At 37.4% G+C, this 22803-nt stretch overlaps 1 protein-coding gene across 2 annotated transcripts in view; it reads left to right on the top strand.

The window, feature by feature from the left end:
- The window catches only part of TMEM108 (transmembrane protein 108), a 366925-nt gene that overhangs the window by 85231 nt on the left and 258891 nt on the right, over positions 1-22803 (top strand). The window lies entirely within an intron of this gene.

The following is a 22803-nucleotide window of genomic DNA, read 5'->3' as shown; positions in this document are numbered from 1 at the left end:
AGTCTCCATGTTCAGAGGGGAGTCTGCCTGAGTTTCTCTCCCTCTGCTCCTCCCCCTGTGCTTGTACTCTCTCTCCCTCTCAAATAAAATAAATATTTTAGAAAATTATGTCCTTGGAAGGAGCACTGGTTATTTTCAACAGATTAAAACTCCATCTTCTAATTAGTTGTGGGAGCTGGATTCTCCTGTGTTTAAAATGCAGAGAGATAAACATTGCATCACTGATATAATTGCTAGGGTAGGTAGTATCCATGGAAACATGTAGGGGGTGGGAGGTTGGGTGAGCCTGGTGGTATTATGGAGGGCACGTATTGCATGGAGCACTGGGTGTGGTGCATAGACAATGAATTCTGGAACACTGAAAAGAAATTTTAAAAATAAATTAAAAAAACATGTAAGAAAATTTTAAAATCTTAATGAAGTAATAAACTATAAAGGGCCTAGAATTTAGGGTTGGAATGGAATGTGGGGAGAGTGGACATTTGTCCCATGCTTCATCTTACAGTAAGGAATGAAGCCTACAGAAGCATGACCAGCCAGAAGATCCTGGCTAGTTATACCAGAACCAGGACTTAAACACTAGGGCTTCTAGCTGTTCACACCATGCACTGATATTTTTGTAGTTCAGTAAGTTCTGACCACTTAAGATTCCAGACAGCCCCATTTTGTTACTGTTCCTCCCCTTAACCCTAGCATTGATCACACCTGCTTGATTTGATTCCTCTGCCTGCTGCTTCCATTTAATTTTTTAAAGCTGAGAAAAATGAGGGAGGGATGCTTGTATACAGGCCATGGTTACTACTAGTCATTTTATTTCCTTAGTTGACATCCTTTCTTCCATAGATACAAATATGAATAAGAACATTGGTAAAAGGAAGATAAAACTACTAGCCTACTTTATATGGAGACCCATTTTCCAACACTTGTATCCAGTCAGAGAAATTCTCAGATATATTACTGGAGATGCAAAGACCTGGGAAAAAGCAACCAAGAATATTTCAGGAAAGAAGGTTTAACTCCCCAAGATTATATGTATGTGCATTTGTGTGTATGTATATGTGTATATATGTGTATATGTTTATATGTGTGTATACATATGTGTATGTGTGTATATGTGTACTGACATAGACATATTTTTTAAACCAGTGGGAAAATGTATTAAGAAAAATGTTGAGAATGAAATAAATATTTAAGATACAGAATGTTCATATGCTATTTATATGACCTTTAACCTTTCAAAATGAATTATAAAATCATGTAATTGGAGGGTGTTCATGATAAACTGTGTAGTGTTAATTTAGTACAATATCCATACCCCCAAGGATGAGCTGGATGATGATAACAGTAACTGACACTTCACTGAGACCTTACTAGATGCTAGACACTATTCTGCATGACTTAAGGAGAATCTTAAAGAGAACTTAAAGAGAATCAATACAACCCCATGAGGAAAATACCATCCTTATTGAGGCCATTTATGGTAGGGAAACTGAGGTTCAGAAAGGTGGCTTTACATTCCCGATGTTGCATGGTTAACAAGTTGAGGAGCTGGGATATGAATTGAGAATGTCTGCTTCTAAGCATACACTCCTAGTAGAAATGAAGGGAGGAGGTAGAAGCACTTGCCTTGGTCATGCCTTTCTCACTTAATCAGACCAGTCAGGGCATCCCTTCGGGCAGATTTGTTTTCTATTAAAGGGTCATAAAAGTAAAACACATACTGTTTTCCTTTCTTACAGATTTGTTGTGATAATATAAGAAAATAATTTTCCAAGAAAACAAAATCTAAGAAAATCTAAGATAATCTAAGAAAGGGAAGTTGTATTTAATGAACAGTTACGAGCCAGGGATGATAGATTTTTTTCACATACCATTATTAGCTATTGCTGTCCCTGCTGTTGTTACTGTGCAATACTCAAATTCACTGTTGACTCCAGAGTCACCGCCATTTTCAGAAGATAGATTAATTGCCATATGTTCTCATGTGTGGGTTTTTTGTTCTGCATTTCTTGTCTGTTTTGTCCAATGGATTTCACTGGGGGTGGGAGATTATTTTTAAAGCAATACACGTTGCTTGTAGAAAATTTGGGCAAAGGATTTGAAAAGGCAGTTTAGGAAGAGGAAACTCAAAACACCATCAAGCATTGGAAAAGATACTCCAAGTCACTAGTAAAGAGAAATGAAAATTCAGTCAATAATGATGTGTATAGCATTTTAGAGAGCTCAGTTATGTCAAGTGTTTCTGGGGCTGTGGGGACATTCATGCATTGCTAATAGCATGGACTGATGCTACCATTTTGGAGAACCATTTGGTACCACTTGTTCAAATTATGGCTGCTCAAACCTCCATGACCCAACACTTAGACTCTTGGAGATGTATGAAAATACCTTTGTTTTTTATACGCGCACACACACACACACACACGTGTGTGTGTGTATAAAACACACCATAGTGGGACATAAGAGGATCTTCATGCAAGATTATTATGGTCATGTAAGAGGGAGTTAGAGGTAATCTGGGTGTCCTTCACTGGGAAAGTGGTTACTTCAAATTTAGTAAGTAAACTTAAAGGAGTTAGCTGTTAGAGGCAATTGATTAGATGAACCAACATGGATGGATTTTAAGGGCATAGTACCAAGTGAAAAAGGTAAGAAAAATGAGACACAGAACATTTCCCCAGTTTAAAATATATACCCATTTTGTAAGAGCACATGCAAAAAAGATACCTGTTAAATTTGTCAGAATGGTTATATGAAGATTATATGAAGGGTGAATGGAAATTAAAAGTGGGACAATGAATAAATAAAGCATAAGAGAGTTTCATAAGAACAGTAATAATAATGTGCCCTAAGTAGAGGGTAATGATTAATCAACCCCCTGAAGAGAAAAAAATTAGGAAATATGTCAGAACAAAACAAAATAAAATTATCCATATTCTTACTGTTTGCAGATAGGTGTTAAAACTTCAGTGTACATTCTTATGTTATTTTATACATGTGTGTATCTGTGTAATTTTATAATTTTGAATTTTGAATTGAATAATTGATGTGCACTGTTACTAGTTTCGGGTGTACAACATATTGGTTAAACAGTTCTATATATTACTCAGTGCTCCCTATAGTAATTGAAGTCCACTTCTGTCACCATGTTATTACCATCTTATTGACTATATTCTCTGTGCTGTACTTTTCATCTCTGTAACTTATTTACTTTTAAACTAGAAGTTTATACCTATTAATCCTCTTCATCTTTTTTGTCTATCCCCCAATCCCCTCCTCTCTGGCAACCACCAGTTGTCTGTATTTAAGAGTCTGTTTATTCCTTCATTTATTTTTTTTTTTATTCCACATGTAAGTGGAATCATGTGGTATTTGTCTTTCTCTGTCTGATTTGTTTTACCTAGCATTATACCTTCTAGGTCTATCTATGTTGTCATGAATGGTAAGATTTCATTTCTTTTTATGGCCAAGTAATATTCCATTATATGTATACACCACATCATCTCTATCCATTCACTTATTCATGTACATGTGGGATGCTTCCAGAGCTTGGCTATTATAAATAATAGTGCAATAAACATAAGGATGTATTTATCTTTTTGAATTTGTGTTTTTGTTTTCTTTGGGTAAGTACCCAATGGTGGAATTACTGGTTCATATAGTATTTATATTTTTAGTTTTTTTAGGAACCTCCATACTGTTTTCCCCAGTAGCTCCAACAATTTGCATTTCCACCAGTGGTGCATAAGGGTTCCCTTTTCTCACATGCTTGCCAATCCTTGTTATTTCTTGTCTTTTTAATGTTAGCCATTCTGATTAATGTGAGGTGATATCTCATTGTGGTTTTGATTTGCATTCCCTGATGATTACTGATGCAGAGCTTCTTTTCATATGTCTGTTGGGCAATCACATGTCTTCTTTGGAAAAATGTCTAGTCGGGTCCTTTGCCCATTTTTTAAATTGGATTGTTTGGTTATTTGGCATTGAGTTGTATAAGTTCTTTATATATTTTGGATATTAAATCCTTATTGGATATATCACTTGCAGATATCTTCTCCCATTCAGTAAGTTGCCTTTTGTTTTATTGATGGTTGCCTGCACTATGCAAAGGCTTATTTTTTTAGGATAGTCACAATAGCTTATTTTTTGCTGTTGTTTCTCTTGCCTGAGGAGACCTATCCACAAATATACTGCTAAGGCTGATGTCCAAGAGATTACTGTCTATGTTTTCTCTTAGTAGTTTTATAGTTTCAGGTCTCACATTTAAGTCTTTAATCCATTTTGAGTTTATTTTTGTGTGTGGTATAAGAAAGTGGTCCAGTTTCATTATTTTGCTTATAGCTATCCATTTTTTTCCAACACCATTCCTTGAAAAGACCATCCTTTCCCTATTGTACATTCTTGTCTTTGTCATGAATTACTTGATCATATTGTTTTTTTCCCTAGGGGAAAGGGATATTTGTGTTTAATGGGTATAAACTCTTGAAAGACTATGAAAAAAGTTCGGGATATAAGTAATGGTGATGGTTGTACAACACTGTGAATATATATAATGCTACTCAATTGTACACTTGTGAATGGTTAAAACAATAAACATTACATATACTTTATCACAATGAAACAACAAAAACAAACATATTATCTCCCAGTTTTTGTGGGTTATGAATATGGGCCTAGCTAAGCTAGGAATTCTACTTGAGAGTCTTTGACAAGACTACAGTCACCTGAAGGTTGTGGGGGAATAATCTGCTTTTATATTCACACATGTGACTGTTGGTTAGTTCAGTTACGTGAGGGTCCTTGGGTTGGGAGTCTTAGTTCCTCACTGTCCAGTGGCTCATGAACAGTTCCTTGTCACACGGGCTTCTTCAACATGGCCAATTTGCTTCATCAAAGCCAGAAACGAAGGGAGAGTGTGCTAGAAAAATAGAAGTCACAATCCCTTGTTACTTAACCATAGGAGTGATATCTCATTATCTTTTTCATTTTATATTGGTTAAAATGAAATGACTAACTGCAGCCCACAGTTAGAGGGAGAGAATTACACATACACATCCCAGAGTCAGGAGTCACTGGGGACCATCTTAGAAGTCAGCTTGCTACAATAAGATTGTATCAAATGATACCACAACATCTGGATGAAAATTATTAATATCATTCTATAGTATCACCATATAGAAGCAAATCAAATGTTTCTGAATATTTAGCAAGAGGTAGCCAAATATTTGAATGGTAGACTTGAATATTCACCTTTATTCTCTATTTTTCTTGCTGCATAAAACACAGCCCCCAAAATAAATATGCTTACTTTGATAGTTCCACCGTTTCTGTCTGAAATATGAGAACATTTTGATTGTCATCTTAGATAAATGACATTTTTTGAACAATGCTTACACCATTTGGTCTTATGAGAATCAGATTGCTTTTTTATTGTATATCAATACCTTTTTTCCACCAATTTGACATGCCATTAATTGTGACAGTGTATCTGTGCTAGATCCTTGTAGAATTGTAATTGATGCCCATGAAATTTAGCTAGTACCTTAAATTGTTTGTCAATTAAGTTAATTATGTCTTTGAATAATACATAAATATTCATGAATGTGTATATACATATCTATATAAGTTTTTGCATATTGACTCAAAATAGATTTTAGAAGTAGACAATATTTCTAAAACATAAAAAAAGCAGTAAATCCTAAACTCTGCCTTGGTTCTTTTTTTTAAAGGTTTTCCTCCCGCCCCTTCCTTTGTTACTTATTTTATTTTTTTTTAAGCTTACTTTTTAAAATTATTATTAGTTTCAGAGGTGGAGGTTAGTGATTCATCAGTCTTATATAATACCCACTGCTCATTACATCACATGCCCTCCTTAATGTCGATCACCCAGTTACCCCATCCCTCCACCATTCTCCCCTCCAGCAACCTTCAGTTTGTTTCCCTTGATGAGTCTCTTATGGTTTATCTCCCTCTCTGATTTCATCTTGTTTTATTTTTTCCTTTCTTCCCCTATGGTCCTCTGTTTTGTTTCTTAAAGCCAAATATGAGTGAGGTCATATGATAATTGTCTTTCTCTGATTGACTTACTTCACATAGCATAATACCCTCTGGTTCCATCCACATCATTGCAAATGGCAAGATCTCAGTTTTTTGATGTTGGCTGAGTAGTATTCCATTGTGTGTGTGTGTATTTGTGTATGTATCTTTTTTATCCATTTATCTGTCAAGGGACATCTGGGCTCTTTCCATAGTTTGGCTAGTGTGGACATTGCTGCTATTAATATTGGGGTGCAGGTACCCCTTCGGATCACTATGTTTGTATCTTTGGGATAAATACTAGTGTAATTGCTGGGTCATAGGGTAGCTCTATTTTCAAGTCTTTGAGGAACCTCCATACTATTTTCCAGAGTGGCTACACCAGCTTGCATTCCCACCAAAAGTGTAGGAGGGTTCCCCTTTTTCCACATCCTCACCAACATCTGTCGTTTCCTGATTTGTTAATTTTAGCTATTCTAACTGGTGTGATGGGGTATCTCATTATGGTTTTGACTTGTAGTTCCCTGATGGCTAAGTGATGTGGAGCATTTTTTCATGGGTCTCTTGGCCATTTGGATGTATTCTTTGCAGAAGTGTCTGTTCATGTCTTCTGCCCATTTCTTTTGACTGGATTATTTGTTCCTTGGGTTTTGAGTTTGATAAGTTTTTTACAGTTTTTGGATACTAGTCCTTTATCTGATGTGTCATTTGCACTTATCTTCTCCCATTCTGTTGGGTATCATTTGGTTTTGTCATCTCTTTCCTTTGCTGTGCAAAAGGTTTTTATTTTGATGAAGTCCAATAGTTCATTTTTGCTTTTGTTTCCCTTGCCTTTGGAGATGTGTACAGCAAGAAGTTGCTATGGCCAAGGTCACAGAGGTTCCTGCCTGTGTTCTCCTCAAGGATTTTGATGGATTCCTGTCTCACATTGAGGTCTTTTATCCATTTTGAGTCTATCTATTTTTGAATATGGTATAAAGAAATGGTCCAATTTCATCCTTTTGCAGGTGGCTATCCAATTTTCCCAACACCAGTTATTGAAGAGACTGTGTTTTTTCCATTAGACAATCTTTCCTCCTTTGTCAAAGATTAGTTGACCATAGAGTTGAGGGACCATTTCTGGGCTCTCTATTTTGTTCCTTTGATCTATGTGTCTGTTTTTGTGCCAGTACCATACTGTCTTGATGATGACAGCTTTGTAATAGAGCTTGAAGTCTGGAATTGTGATGCCATGAACTTTGGCTTTCTTTTTCAATATTCCTTTGGCTATTCGAGGTCTTTTCTGGTTCTATACAAATTTTAGGATTATTTGTTCCATTTCTTTGAAAAAAATGGATGGTACTTTGATAGGAATTGCATTAAATGTGTAGATTGCTTTAGGTAGCATAGACATTTTCACAATATTTGTTCTTCCAATCCATGAGCATGGAACATTTTTCCATTTCTTTCTGTCTTCCTCAATTTCTTTCATGAGTACTTTATAGTTTTCTGAGTATAGATTCTTTGCCTCTTTGGTTAGGTATCTTATAGTTTTGGGTGCAATTGTAAATGTGATCAACTTAATTTCTCTTTCTTCTGTCTTGTTGTTGGTGTAAAGAAATGCAACTGATTTCTGTGCATTGATTTTATATCCTGACACTTTACTGAATTCCTGTACAAGTTCTAGCAATTTTGGAGTGGAGTCTTCTTGGGTTTTCCACATATAGTATCATATCATCTTCAAAGAATGAGAGCTTGACTTCTTCTTTGCCGATTTGGATGCCTTTAATTTCCTTTTGTTGTCTGATTGCTGAGGCTAGGACTTCTAGTACTATGTTGAATAGCAGTGGTGATAATGGACATCCCTGCCGTGTTCCTGACCTTAGCGGAAAAGCTTTCAGTTTTTCTCCATTGAGAATGATATTTGCGATGGGTTTTTCATAGATGGCTTTGATAATATTGAGGTATGTGCCCTCTATCCCTACACTTTGAAGGTTTTGATCAGGAAGGGATGCTGTATTTTGTCAAATGCTTTTTCAGCATCTATGGAGAGTATCACATGGTTCTTGTTCTTTCTTTTATTAATGTGTTGTATCACATTGATTGATTTGCAGATGTTGAACCAACCTTGCAGCCCTGGAATAAATCCCACTTGGTCGTGGTGAATAATCCTTTTAATGTACTGTTGAATCCTATTGGCTAGTATTTTGGTGAGAATTTTTGCATCTGTGTTCATCAAGGATATTGGTCTGTAGTTCTCTTTTTTGATGGGATCCTTGTCTGGTTTTGGGATCAAGGTGATGCTGGCCTCATAAAATGAGTTTGGAAGTTTTCCTTCCGTTTCTATTTTTTGGAACAGTTTCAGGAGAATAGGAATTAGTTCTTCCTTAAATGTTCGGTAGAATTCCCCCGGGAAGCCATCTGGCCCTGGGCTTTTGTTTGTTTGGAGATTTCTGATGACTGTTTCAATCTCCTTACTGGTTATGGGTCTGTTCAGGCTTTCTATTTCTTCCTGGTTCAGTTGTGGTAGTTTATATGTCTCTAGGAATGCATCCATTTCTTCCAGATTGTCAAATTTGTTGGCATAGAGTTGCTCATAATATGTTCTTATAATTGTATTTCTTTGGTGTTCGTTGTGATCTCTCCTCTTTCATTCATGATTTTATTTATTTGGGTCCTTTCTCTTTTCTTTTTGATAAGTCTGGCCAGGGGTTTATCAATCTTATTAATTCTTTCAAAGAACCAGCTCCTAGTTTCGTTGATTTGTTCTATTGTTTTTTTGGCTTCTATTTCATTGATTTCTGCTCTGATCTTTATGATTTCTCTTTCCTTCTGGGTTTAGGGTTTCTTTCTTGTTCTTTCTCCAGCTCCTTTAGGTGTAGGGTTAGGTTGTGTACCTGAGACCTTTCTTGTTTCTTGAGAAAGGCTTGTACCGCTATATATTTTCCTCTCAGGACTGCCTTTGTTGTGTCCCACAGATTTTGAACTGTTGTATTTTCATTATCATTTGTTTCCATGACTTTTTTCAATTCTTCTTTAATTTCCTGGTTGACCCATTCATTCTTTAGAAGGGTGCTGTTTAGTCTCCATGTATTTGGGTTCTTTCCAAATTTCCTCTTGTGATTGAGTTCTAGCTTCAGAGCATTGTGGTCTGAAAATATGCAGGAAATGATCCCAATCTTTTGATACCAGTTGAGACCTGACTTATGACCCAGGATGTGATCTATTCTGGAGAATGTTCCATGTGCACTAGAGAAGAATGTGTATTCTGTTGCTTTGGGATGGAATGTTCTGAATATATCTGTGATGTCCATCTGGTCCAGTGTGTCATTTAGGGCCTTTTTTTGCTTGGATGATCTATCCATTTCAGTGAGGGGAGTGTTAAAGTCCCCTACTATTACTGTATTATTGTTGATGTGTTTCTTTGATTTTGTTATTAATTAGGTTATATAGTTGGCTGCTCCCATGTTAGGGGCATAGATACTTAAAATTATTAGCTCTTCTTGTTGGACAGACCCTTTGAGTATGATATAGTGTCCTTCCTCATCTCTTATTATAGTCTTTGGCTTAGAATCTAATTGATCTGATATAAGGATTGCCACCCCAGCTTTCTTCTGATGTCCATTAGCATGGTAAATTATTTTCCACCCCCTCACTTTAAATCTGGAGGTGTCTTTTGGTCTAAAATGAGTTTCTTGTAGGCAGCATATTGATGGGTTTTGTTTTTTTATCCATTCTGATACCCTGTGTCTTTTGATTGGGGCATTTAGCTCATTAACATTCAGGGTAACTATTGAGAGATATGAATTTAGTGTCATTGTATTGCCTGTAAGGTGACTATTACTGTATATTGTCTCTCTTCCTTTCTGATCTAGTACTTTTAGGGTCTCTCTTTGCTTAGAGGACCCCTTTCAATATTTCCTGTAGATCTGGTTTGGTGTTTGCAAATTCTTTCAGCTTTTGTTTGTCCTGGAAGCTTTTTATCTCTCCTTCTATTTTCACTGATAGCCTACCTGGATACAGTATTCTTGGCTGCATGTTTTTCTCGTTTAGTACTCTGAATATATCATGCCAGCTCTTTCTGGACTGCCAGGTCTCTCTGGATAAGTCTGCTGCGAATCTAATATTTTTACCATTGTATGTTACAGACTTCTTTTTCCGGGCTGCTTTCAGGATTTTCTCTTTGTTGCCAAGACTTGTAAATTTGACTATTAGGTGACGGGGTGTGGACCTATTCTTATTGATTTTGAGGGGGATTCTCTGAACCTCCTGGATTTTGATGCTTGTTCCCTTTGCCATATTAGGGAAATTCTCTCCAATAATTCTCTCCGATATACCTTCTGGTCCCCTCTCTCTTTCTTCTTCTGGAATCCCAATTATTCTAATGTTGTTTCGTCTTATGGTGTCACTTATCTCTCGAATTCTCCCCTCATGGTCCAGTATTTGTTTGTCTCTCTTTTGTTCAACTTCTTTATTCTTTGTCATTTTGTCTTCTATATCACTAATTCTTTCTTCTGCCTCATTTATCCTAGCAGTGAGAGCCTCCATTTTTGATTGCACCTCATTAATAGCTTTTTTTTATTTCAGCTTGGTTAGATTTTAGTTCTTTTATTTCTCCAGAAAGGGATTTTTCTCTCTGGAGAGGGTTTCTCTAATATCTTCCATGCCTTTTTCGAGCCTGGCTAGAACCTTGAGAATCGTCCTTCTGAACTCTAGATCTGACATATTACCAATGTCCGTATTGATTAGGTCCCTAGCATTCAGTACTGCCTCTTCTCCTTTTTTTTGTGGTGAGTTTTTCCACCTTGTCATTTTGTCCAGATAAGAATATATGAAGGAACAAATAAAATACTAAAAGGGTGTCAAGGGCCCCAGGAAAATGTGCTTTAACCAAATCAGAAGAGACCCCAAATAGTGGGGGGGGGGGGAGAAAGGGGATAAAAAGAAGTTCAGGAAAAGAATTAGAAAAAGAAAACAAATAAAGAAAAAATATCAAAAAGAAAATATATGTATATATATTAGACTGGTGGCTAGAACAGGGTCACCCACTTAATTTTGGGAGTATTTTGGTCTCTTAGAATAAATTGCCTCCCAAAATTTTAAAGAATGAAAAACATATATAAGGGTAAAGACAATGAAGGGATGGAATATGCCTATAAAGAAGAAAGAAATTTTTTTTTAATTTCTAAAAAAGGAGTTGATAAAGTAAGTTTATTGGGAGAATAGAGAAAAAGAAAGTGGAGAGAATTTGCTCAGGCTGGAGACTAGAACAAGCTTGGAGCTAGATTTAGGGTATATTTTGATCTATTAGAAGAAGTACCCCAAATTTTTTAGAAGGAAAAACCTTATGTGTGTACAAAAAATAAAGTTAGATACAATGAAGGATAAAATATGACTGTAATAATGAAGTTTCAAAAAAGATTATTTTTTAAAATGGAAGGTATTTTTAAGATAAACTAGTTTAAAAACGTTAAAAGAAGAAAGGGTAAAAGTTTAAAAAATTAGAAGAAGAAAAAAGAATAAAATTTAAAAAAATTAATTAACTGCAAGACTAAAGAATCATGGAAAGAAAGCCACGAATTCCATGCTTTGCTTTCTCCCCCTCTGGAACTCCGCTGTTCTCCTTGGTAAGTGAACGTGGTCTTGGCTGGATTTCTTGTTGATATTCTAGGGGAGGGGCCTGTTGTAGTGATTCTCAAGTGTCTTTGCCCGAGTCAGAATTGCACGACCCTTACCAGGGGCCAGGCTAAGTAATCTGCTTGGTTTGCTTTCGGAAGCTTTTGTTTCCTGAATGCTTTCTGTAGAGTTCCAGAGGATGGGAATGAAAATGGAGGCCTCCCAATCTCTGGCCCGGAGGAGCCGAGAACTCAAGAGCTTGGAGTCCCACTCCTCAGTGCGCCCTCAGAGAAAAGCACTCAATCACTCCCATCTCCCTGGCCTCCGGCCACGCTCCGAGTTCACCCAGCCTGTGACAAAGTGTCTCTGTCTCTGGCACACAGCTCTGCCTTCAGTCTCCAAACCCCGCAGATCCCTGAGCTCCCCCCGGGGGTGTCTCCCCGGATCTTGTGGGGACCTCACTCACAGAGCAGTAGCCTGTGCCATGGATTACGGTTCAAGGTAACCCTGAGTTGAGAGCTCACTCCTTGGCTCTGTCTCTGTAGCCGGCTTCCCTGCTCTAATGCCTGCAAGCTCTGTGACACTCAGACACCCCCGATCTTTCTGTGACCCTGCAGGACCTGGGGCCACACTGACCATGCGTTGGCTTCACCCCAGTTTAGCCTCTAGAGTGATGTCCCTCAGTGGAGCAGACTTTTAAAAGTCTTGATTTTGTGTTCCATTGTTCCACCACTTGCTGGGAGCCAGCTCCTCCTCCTGCGGTCTATCTTCCCGTCACTTTGGATTCACTTCTCCGCCAGTCCTACCTTTCAGAAAATGGTCGAGTTTTTATTTCTAGAGTTGTTGCTCTTCTTCTCTTCGATCTCCTGTTGGATTTGTAGGTGTTCGCAATGGTTTAATAAGCTATCTGGCTGATCTCCTGCTACATGATGTTGTCTCAGCCTGCTACTTCTCCACCATCTTGACTCCTCCCGCATTTTATTTCTTTTTATTGTCTGATTGCTGAGGCTAGGACTTCTAGTACTTTGTTGAACAGTAGTGGTGATAGTGGACATCCATGCCATATTTCTTACCTAAGGGAAAAGCTCTCAGTTTTTCCCCATTGAGAACTATATTCACTGTGGGCTTTTTGTGGATGGCTTTTATGATAGTGAGGTATGCTCCCTCTATTCCCTACACTGTGAAGAGTTTTAATCAAGAAAGGATGTTGTACTTAGTCAAATGCTTTCTCCGCATCAATAGAGAGGATGATAGGGTTCTTGTCCCTTCTTTTATTTATGTAGTGTATCACATTGATTTGTGGATGTTGAACCAACCTTGTAGTCCAGGAATAAATCCCACTTTGCTGTGGTGAATAATCCTTTTAATGAACTGTTGATCCTATTGGCTAGTATTTTGGTGAGAATTTTTTTAAAGGATATTGGTCTGTAGTTCTCCTTTTCAGTAGGGTCTTTGTCTGGTTTCGGGATCAAGGTAATCCTGGCCTCATAAATGAATTTGGAAGTTTTCCTTCCATTTCTATTTTTTGAAACAGCTTCAGAAGAATGTGTATTAGTTCTTCTTTAAATGTTTTGTAGAATTCCCCTGGGAAGGCACCGGCCCTCGACTCTTGTTTGTTGGGAGATTTTTTTTATTACTACTTCAGTTTCCTTTCTGGTTATGAGTCTGTTCAGGTTTTCTTTTTCTTCCTGTTTCAGTTTTGGTAGTTTATGCCTCTCCAGGCTAAGTAAGCGGCTCTGGATTGCTCTATGTGGTTTTTGTTTCCTGAAGGCTTTCCATGCTGCTTTAGGGGATGAGAATGAAACTGGTGGCCTCCCAATCTCCACCTCCAGAGCAAAAGCTTGGTACTGTATTCCTCAGTGCATGCTCAGAGAAAATCATTCAGTCAACACCTGTCTCCCTGGTCTCCATAGGCACTCTGTGCTCACCTCAGCCTGTGACCCAGCATTTCTATCTCAGCACACAACCCCATTTGGAGTCTCCAAACCCTGCATCTTCCTGAGGGATGTACCTGCTTCAGGTGGGATGGGGGCTTGCTGATTGCAGCTTACTTCTCTGCTCCAATGCCTGGGAACTCTGCTGCACTCAGGCACCCACCCCTGGACTTCCTGCTACCCTGGGGATCCTGAGACCAGACTGTCCCACCTAGGATTCTTCCCCACTTTGTCACCTGAGCATCTTTCAGGCAAGAATGCCCCTCATGGGAGCAGACTTCTAAAAGTTCTGATTTTGTGTTCCACTGCCATATCACTTTCCAGTAGCCAGGTTGCCACAGCTCCCTCCCCCCATGGTCTGTCTTCCCATATATGCCTCGGATTCACTTCTCCGTACCTCTTAACTTGAACTGGTCACTTTTCTATTTGTAGAGTTGCAGCTTTTATTTTCTTAGATCTCCAATTGAGTTTTCTGGTGTTCAGAATGATTTGATAGCTGTCTAGCTGAATTCCTGCTACCAGATGAAACTGAGGTTTCTTACTCCTCTACCATTTTGGATTATCTCTCTACTTGATCAGATTAATTAACTGACCTGGCTTTTTACCAGCTTCATTGATCTATGTGTCTATTTTTGTGCCAGTACCATAATGTTTTAATTACTATAGCTTTGTAGTATATCTTCAAATCTGAGATTGTGATACCTCCAGCTTGGTTCTTCTTAGGGTGGCTTAGGCTATTCAAGGTATTTGTAAGGAACCACATACGAATTTTAGGATTATTCTACTTATTTGAAAAATGCTATTGGTATTTTAATAAGGATTGCACTGAATCTGTAGATTGCTTTGGGTACTATGGACATTTTAATGATATTCTTCCAATCCATAAACATGCTAGATGTTTGTTTTTTTCTGTCATCTTCCATTTCTTTCATCAGTGTCTTACAGTTTTCATAGTATAGGTCTTCCACTTCTTTCATTAAATTTATTGCTAGGTAGTTTATTCTTTTTGGTACATATACAAATTTATTTACACAAATAAATGAAATGGGGTAATTCTCCATGTACTTTTTTTTTTTTATTATTTTGGGGTTTTTTTTGTTTTGTTTTGTTTTTGTTTTTTAGTATCTTGGCTACTGTGAAGGTGTACTAAGTTATCTGTAAGATGCCTTCTAAGACACTCTCCCTTCAGAATGAATACCATATTATCAACTTCAGTCAAATTGTAAACTGACTTTTGTTCAGTATGACCCAAAACATATTTTGCTAAACACTCTTAGTTTCAACTGTAAGATACTAATGCATTCAAAGGAAAATATATTTGCATTTTGATTTATTTGCATTTAATTCAAATAATAGTCATTTTGGCTGGATATGCTAGGGATTAAATATGTTCAGACCTTTTCACAGGCTGAGAGTTTACTGTAAGAAGAGATCATATCAATAAATGAGTGTTGATTCCAAATGGAACAAGTGAGGTTGAAACTTGATCCAGGGAACCATCCCATTTGAGTGACCAAATGGTTTTTAATGGGCTAGAGATAAACAGTTTCTGATGATTATCAAAACCCAATAAACTAGTGACTAAGAGTTCTGAACCTTTGTCCCCTGTTTTGTATGGGGACAGTGAAGAACCTTTAATAAATAATGCATTCCTTTCTGCCAGAAACAAAAGCAGAACTTCCCAATGAAAAACAGCATGTCTATCTAGGCCTTCTTCAAAAGCCAACTAAGATCTCAAATCATTGCATTAGGAGCTGGAAATGACAGAATGCCATTGGCTATTGTTGCCATGGAAATCACTGCTGACCTCATAGGTCCTTCCTAATGATTTGCAACAGGTTCATTTGTACTGCATTTACTGTGGTGTGTGTGTTTATCTAGGTCTATTTGTTTGCTTGCGGCTGAACTGTCACGTTTTAATCTGAATCCAATGAGTAAGGCCCCAATGCCTTGTACCTAATAAATGTTAAATGAAGATTTGTGGAATTGGATTAGATGCACTGGTTTGGGAAAAATCACAGGCATAAGGAGTTTGACAAATTTTTGCAGTTCTCAAAATGTAGTCCTTGAAATCCATGTTGCTGGCTAGTTTTCCTCTTGAACAGTTACAGCTGCTTGTTAGAGTAATCAGCAACTGTGTAAAGTTTGCAATTGTCCAACCCACAAAAGCCCCCCAGGTGTCCTGGAGAGGGTAGCTATTTTAAAAACTACCCTTCCTTAGGATTTATTTTTAAGCTTTTCTGGGGGAGGGAGAAGCATGAATTTAATAAGCCACTGGGTATTCACCAGGCTGCCTTGTCTCTGGGGGTTGATTGATTAGTGGTTCTAACACCCAGCTGAGTGTAAGCTGTTCTTTAGGATTCTGATACCCATCCAGGTGAGGCAATAACCCCAAGACTGTCTTAAGACTTTTTAATCCTGAGATTTCCCCAACCCAAACTGATATTATATCAGATTTTTTCCTACATCTCTCATGAAAAAATAATGTCCCCCATGTTAATATATTGCTTATGGTTGTAGAGTACCATGAGCCTTTACATGGAATCATTCTTTTGAAAAAGAAATGAAAGAGAACACCCAAAGTTTGGGAGATAATTTAATCAAGCATTTATGTTAAGTTCTGTGTTTGCAAAATAACTTTCCAGTTGCTTCTCATTCACCCTTATAAGACTAGCCACTCCTACTTCCAATGTACATCTCAAATTTACTAAGAAAAATTCAGAGCAAATGGGTAATTTCCTTTAGACATTGTCCCCAAACCCTGTTTTTCACTAGTAGAAGAGTAGATGCAGATTCAGCTGTACTTAACAACCGAAAAGTAGCTGTTCCAGAACCAGCAAGTGTTTTGTGAAATCACAGCAGGCCAAGGGCTGTGAATTACCTCTTCTTCTTCACTCAAGTCTCTGCTTCCCACAGATAGGATAGATGGGATGCCAGGGTTCATCAGTTTACCATGGGGTTTTGTAAATAAGTTTTGTTATGTTCTGAGGCAGTGGAGCATGGGGCTATTGCTGCAGACCAAGTGGGAGAACTGGACTGAATGCTAGGCCCTATTATTTTCTGATAGTCTGGCCTTGACTACATCAGTATGAAGATGCCTGCCTTCCTTGTCTCACAGGTGGTTGTATGAGATGAATAACATTTATCATTCCTTTTAATGCAGCTTCTGGAGTGCTTTGGAAATATGTTAACTCCATCCACTGAGCCTTGATGATCCTACACAGACTAGAAAGTGTTTGCATATGTACTTTCCTTGAGTCTACATTATCAGATGCATCTTCTTCAGACCCCTCAGTTTGAAAAAGCTCTGAGAGTGTATCCCAGAATACTGGATAAGAAGAGAAAGAAAAAATAGGAAAGGAAGGGGACAATAGTATGTTCTCCCCTCTACCCATTCTCGTGTTCCATTCAGTACACTGATTTCATTCACCACTTCTTTTCTGCTTTGTTTCCCAAAGATGAACCTCTCATAATAATGTGCATGGACAGTGGAATATAAATACTCATTTAAAAATAAATTCATGTGTAGTTGGCTGCAGCCATCTGACCGAGCCCTAGATCTCTCTTTGGCAGTGCCATCCATTTGTAGCCCCATTAATTCATGGTTCTTAATAATTTCTTCAGAGTAAATATCAAGTTTACCTTGTTTTATCTATGAGTAAAGGACCCACAGAGGAAATGAATAGTTTAAGTTAGTTTTCTAAGAAACATTAACCTGCTTGAAAGAAAGGATGGTTCTCAAATCCCTCCATTTGTTTGCATCTTATGTACTGATTATGTGGGATTCTAATCATTAAAGTAGTCCTTTGAGGATATCCACTTTGTAATATTTTATTAGCACTTAATTTGAGTTACTGTAATAAAATGTCCCTCCTTTAAGATTCATTCGTCATTCAGTATTGTTACCCATATCCTCCTTCCGTCAGTATGAATTTGTTGTAAGGTATTATTATAATTAATTACATGCCCTTAAATTCCTTAGATACTATCTGGTATGGTTACATTATTTGAGCAAGATTTTTCTTTTCTTTTAATTTCAATTAGCTAATATGTACTATATCATTATTTCAGATGGAGAGTTTGGTAATTCATCAGTTGCATGTTGCATCAGTTGCACACCAATGCTCATCACATCATGTGCCTTCCTTAATTCCCATCATCCAGTTACCCCATCTCCCCACCCACCTCACCTCCAGCAACCCTCCATTTCTTAACATAGTTAAGAAGAGTCTTTCATGGTTATTCTCCCTCTGATTTTTTCCCCCACTCAGTTTTCCCTCTCTTCCTCTATGATATTCTGTTTTGTTTCTTATAGTCCTCATATTAGTAAAACCATATAATTGTCTTTCTCTGATTGACTGGTTGTGCTTAGCATAACACCCTCCAATTCCATCCTTGTCGATATAAATGGTAAGATTCCATCCTTTCTGATGGCTGAGTAGCATTCCATTGTGTGTGTATGTATACATATATGTATGTATGTGTGCATGTGTGTGTGTGTGTGTGTGTGTGTGTATACACACCACATCTTTTATCCATTTATCTGTCAATAGGCATATGGGCTCTTTTCATAGTTTGGCTATTGTGGACATTGCTGCTATAAACATTGGGATACATATGCCCCTTCAGATCACTACATTTGTCTCTTTGAGGTAAATACCCAGTAGTGCAATTGCTGGGTTGTAGGGTAGCTCTATTTTCAACTTTTTGAGGAGCCTCCATACTGTTTTCCAGAGTGGCTGCACCAGCTTGCATTCCTACCAACAGCATAAGAGGGTTCCCCTTTCTCTGCATCCTCTCCAACATTTGTGGTTTCTTGTCTTGTTAATTTTAGCCATTCTGACTGGTATGAGATGGTATCTCCTTGTGGTTTTGACTTGTTCCCTGATGCTGTGTGATATGGTTGTTCACCTGATTTTTCATGTGTCTTTGGCCATTTGGATGTGTTCTTTGCAGAAATGTGTGTTTATGTCTTTGGCCCATTTCTTGACTGGATTATTCATTTTTTGGATGTTGAGTTAATTGATTTGTTAAGTTCTTTAGATCTTGGATACTAGCACCTTATCTGAAATGTCATTTGCTGATATCTTCTCCCATTCCTTACATTGCCTTTAGTTTTGTTGGCTGTTTCCTTTGATGTGCGAAAGGTTTTTACTTAGATGAAGTCCCAGTAGTTCATTTTTGCTTTTGTTTCCCTTGCCTTTGGAGATGTGTCTAGCAAGAAGTTGCTGCAGCTGAGTTTGAAGAGGTTGTTGCCTGTGTTCTCCTCAAGGATATTGATGGATTCTTGTCTCAGATTTAGGTCTTTCATCCATTTTGAGGCTATTTTTGCATATGGTATAAAGAAATGGTCCAGTTTCATCCTTTTGCAGATGGCTGTCCAATTTTCCCAACACCATTTGTTGAAAAGACTGTCTTTTTTCCATTGGACATTCTTTCTTCCTTTGTCAAAGATTAGTTGACCCTAGAGTTGAGGGTCCATTTCTGGTCCCATACAAATTTTAGGATTATTTGTTCCATTTCTTTGAAAAAAGTTGATGGTATTTTGATAGGGATTGAATTAAATATGTAGATTGCTGTAGGTAGCATAGACATTTTCACAATTTTTGTTCTTCCAATCCATGAGCATGGAACATTTTTCCATTTCTTTGTGTGTGTCTTCCTCAAGTTGTTTCATGAGTGTTCATTGTTTTCTGAGTACAGATTCTTTTCAGTTAGGTTTATTCTTAGGTATCTTATGATTTTGTGTACAATTGTAAATGGGATCAACTTAATTTCTCTTTCTTCTGTCTTGTTGTTGGTGTATAGAAATGCAATCATCTGCATTGATTTTATATCTTGCCACTTTCCTGAATTCCTATATGAGTTCTAATAGTTTTAGGGTGGAGTTTTTTGGGCTTTTCACATAAAGTATCATATCATCTGCAAAGAGTGAGAGTTTTACTTCTTTGCTAATTTGGATGACTTTTATTTCTTTTTGTTGTGTGATTTATGAGGCTAGGACTTCTAGTACTCTGTTGAACAGCAGTGGAGATAGTGGACATCCCTTGTGTGTTCCTGATCTTAGGGGAAGAGCTCTCAGTTTTTCCCCATTGGGAATGATATTTGCTGTGGGTGTTTCATAGAGAGCTTTTATGAAATTGAGGTATGTACCTTCTATCCCTACACTGTGAAGAGTTTTAATCAAGAAAGCATGGTGTATTTTGTCAGATGCTTTCTCTGCATCAGTTGAGAGGATCATATGATTCTTGTTCTTTATTTATTATATCACATCAATTGATTTGTGGATATTGAACCAACCTTGCAGCTCAGGAAAAAAATCCCACTTGGTTGTGGTGAATGATCCTTTTAATGTACTGTTGGATCTATTGGCTTGTATTTTGGTGAGAAATTTTGCATCTATGTTTATCAGGGATATTGGTCTGTAATTCTCCTTTTTGGTGGGGTCTTTGGTTTTTGGATCAAGGTAATTCTGGCCTCATAGAATGAGTTTAGAAGTTTTCCTTCCATTTCTATTTTTTTGAACAGTTTCAGAAGAATAGGTTTTAATTTTTCTTTAAATATTTAGAATTCTCCTGGGAAGCCATCTGGCCCTGGGCTCTTGTTTGTTGGGAGGTTTTTGATTACTGTTTCAATTTCCTTGCTGGTTATGGGTCTGTTCAGGTTTTCTATTTCTTCCTGGTTCAGTTTTGGTACTTTATACATCTCTAGTAATGCATCTCTTTCTTCCAGATTGTCTAATTTGCTGGCATATAGTTGCTCATAATATGTTCTTATAATTGTTTGTATTTCTTAGTATTAGTGGGTGGTATTTTGATAGGGATTACATTAAATGTGTAGATTGAGCAAGACTTTCAATTTTCCCTTGGTTTCTTAAGATAAAAATGTATTGACCCTTAAATGGCATCACTAAGGTTTGGATGCAGAGTGAGTTGCCTACAGGAAGCCAATTAGGGAGGTAGGTAATTAGTTATCTCCACTGTGACTAGAGTCTAGTCAACAAAAAGCCAACTTTTTCCTCCTCAAAAATTGGATAGATTTTATAGTTGTATGAACAAACCTTTATTTATAAAATTATTGCACTGTTCTTGACCTACAGTGAACACTGTGTAAATAATGAAAGTGTAAGAATACGCATATCTTTGGGATTTTCCTTTGATTTTTCACATAGACAGTTATAATATTAAGCAGACTGTTGTGGTTGGAGCACTTCAAGAGGATTGTATTGAATGCACAGCCTTTGATTATCTTATCCATCCATCTACCCATGTTTCAAATGTTTGGGGGGAACGTACCATGTAACCAGCCAGGGACAGAGAAAAGTCCCTGTCCCTGTGCCTGTCATATTTAGAGTATAAGCCACTTAACCTTTTAGTAGAGAGATTGATGAAGTCTTTTGCCTCTTGCTGTACTCAGAGTTGCTGTGTCCTTGGTCAAAATTGTATTCCAGACATCCTTTTGTGGTTATTGCTTTGTGTTTAATTGGCCACTAGTTAAAGAAAAGCAGGTTCTCTGGACATAGCCAGTCCCTGCTTTATATTCTTATCTCATGTTTTTCACTTTATGTTGTTACATGTAACATCTAGGGACTCTCCAGTACTAGGGATTCATAGTTCTAAGTAGCTTTGTACTACAGGCAATAGCTAATATTTTTGAACATTTGCTGTATCTATGACAGATATTAGTCTAAGAACATTTCATCTTGTCTCATTTAACCCTTATAGTATCCATGAAGTGTTACTGTTCCCATTTAACAGGTAAGGAAACTAAGTCAAACAGGATTATACTTATAATTTCACAAAGGCAAACACTTGGTCTTTTTAATAGGAAGGTCATTTGGGCATCCCCCCCCTTTTTTTTTTTTTTTCAAATTGTTTCCATATACTATCTCATTTGTTCTGACATCTGTCCCCACTTATTTACATGGGATAAGTGAGGTAAATGAGGGTGAGTCTCTGCTTTCCAGGTGAAGGACTGTATAGTAGTTCGACCCAGCGCTTCTAAATCCTGGTCCAACACCCTTCCTCCAGGAGCACACTGTGTTCTTTCTGCTCATCTACCAGTAGATCTCTCCTGAAGATGTGGGTCTCTAGTTTTTATGAGAGATTTAGAATCTTGGTGACTTTAAATAATTCTTGGAAGAGCATTATAATGTAGCATGTTTCATACCCACTCCTTTTAGTCTAGGATCTAGATTATTTCAAATAAGTACCAAGCACCATCTTTTTCTGCTCCTTTGTTAGATTAATATCTGGAATTTGCTCTTAGTAGCTCTGGAGTAAAAAGCCAGTTCTCTGACCAAAGAATCAGTACTAATTGGAAATAAATCAGAGTTTGCTATAGCTAAAAGGGAAAACTCCCACAAATTTATCTGTCATTTTGATTCATTCTTTTATCCTTGATAGTAGATTTTCAGGGTCTCAAAGAGGCTCTGTCTATGAACTTGCCAGTAGAAGTATCTTGTTTTACATATGATGAAAATGGTGAGAGCACTTCTTTTGACAGGAAGCTTCACTTCTTGTTACTGAAAGCTGTCACAACAGTTATTATGTCTGCCTTTCAGAGATTTCCTGGAGTTAGGAGAACAATAGACAGTTAAAATGGCAATATCAAGAGCATTCTGGGGTTTTATAATGAGTACCAAGGGAATTTTTTTTTCTCTTGAGTTTGTAAGAAAAAAGTAGGAATATTTAGGAGACTGAGGATAATGTGGAAATGAACTTTAATGGTTTATTTTTTTAAAACAGAGTGTTCTTTCTAACCATTGGAAGTTGAAAAAAAATTAATTTTATAACATGGTTCCCATTTTCTTGTTACTGAGTTGGCAGTGACTAAGGGATATTTCTCTTCAGCTGTCCCTCTCTGGTTTTTAAGTAATCCCCCTCAAAAATCGCATTTGCAGCTTTTTGTCTGTCTATCCATCTTTCTATTTATAGGTGGAGAGGGACAAATGGAAATGGAAAGAGAATCTTAAGTAGGGTCCATACCCAGCATGGAGTTTGATGTGGGACTCAATCTTACACCTTGAGATCGTGACTTGAGCTGAAATCAAGAGTTGGATGCTTAACAACTGAGCCACCCAGGCGCCCCCCTGCCCTGTCTCTTTATTTGATTAAGCATCATTTAGTTTTTGGTCCCGTTTGTTGGTTCTTAATTTTTATATGTACAGGGCTTCTGAGGCTTACTATCTCTAATTTTATAGTAGGAGTTATTTCTCTGCTTCCTGTAAACTCACCCC

The sequence above is a fragment of the Lontra canadensis genome, unplaced genomic scaffold (genome assembly GCF_010015895.1).
Source record: "Lontra canadensis isolate GAN:19392208 unplaced genomic scaffold, GSC_riverotter_1.0 scaffold38, whole genome shotgun sequence".
Lineage (NCBI taxonomy): Eukaryota > Metazoa > Chordata > Mammalia > Carnivora > Mustelidae > Lontra > Lontra canadensis.
This window is presented reverse-complemented; position numbering and strand designations above follow the sequence as displayed.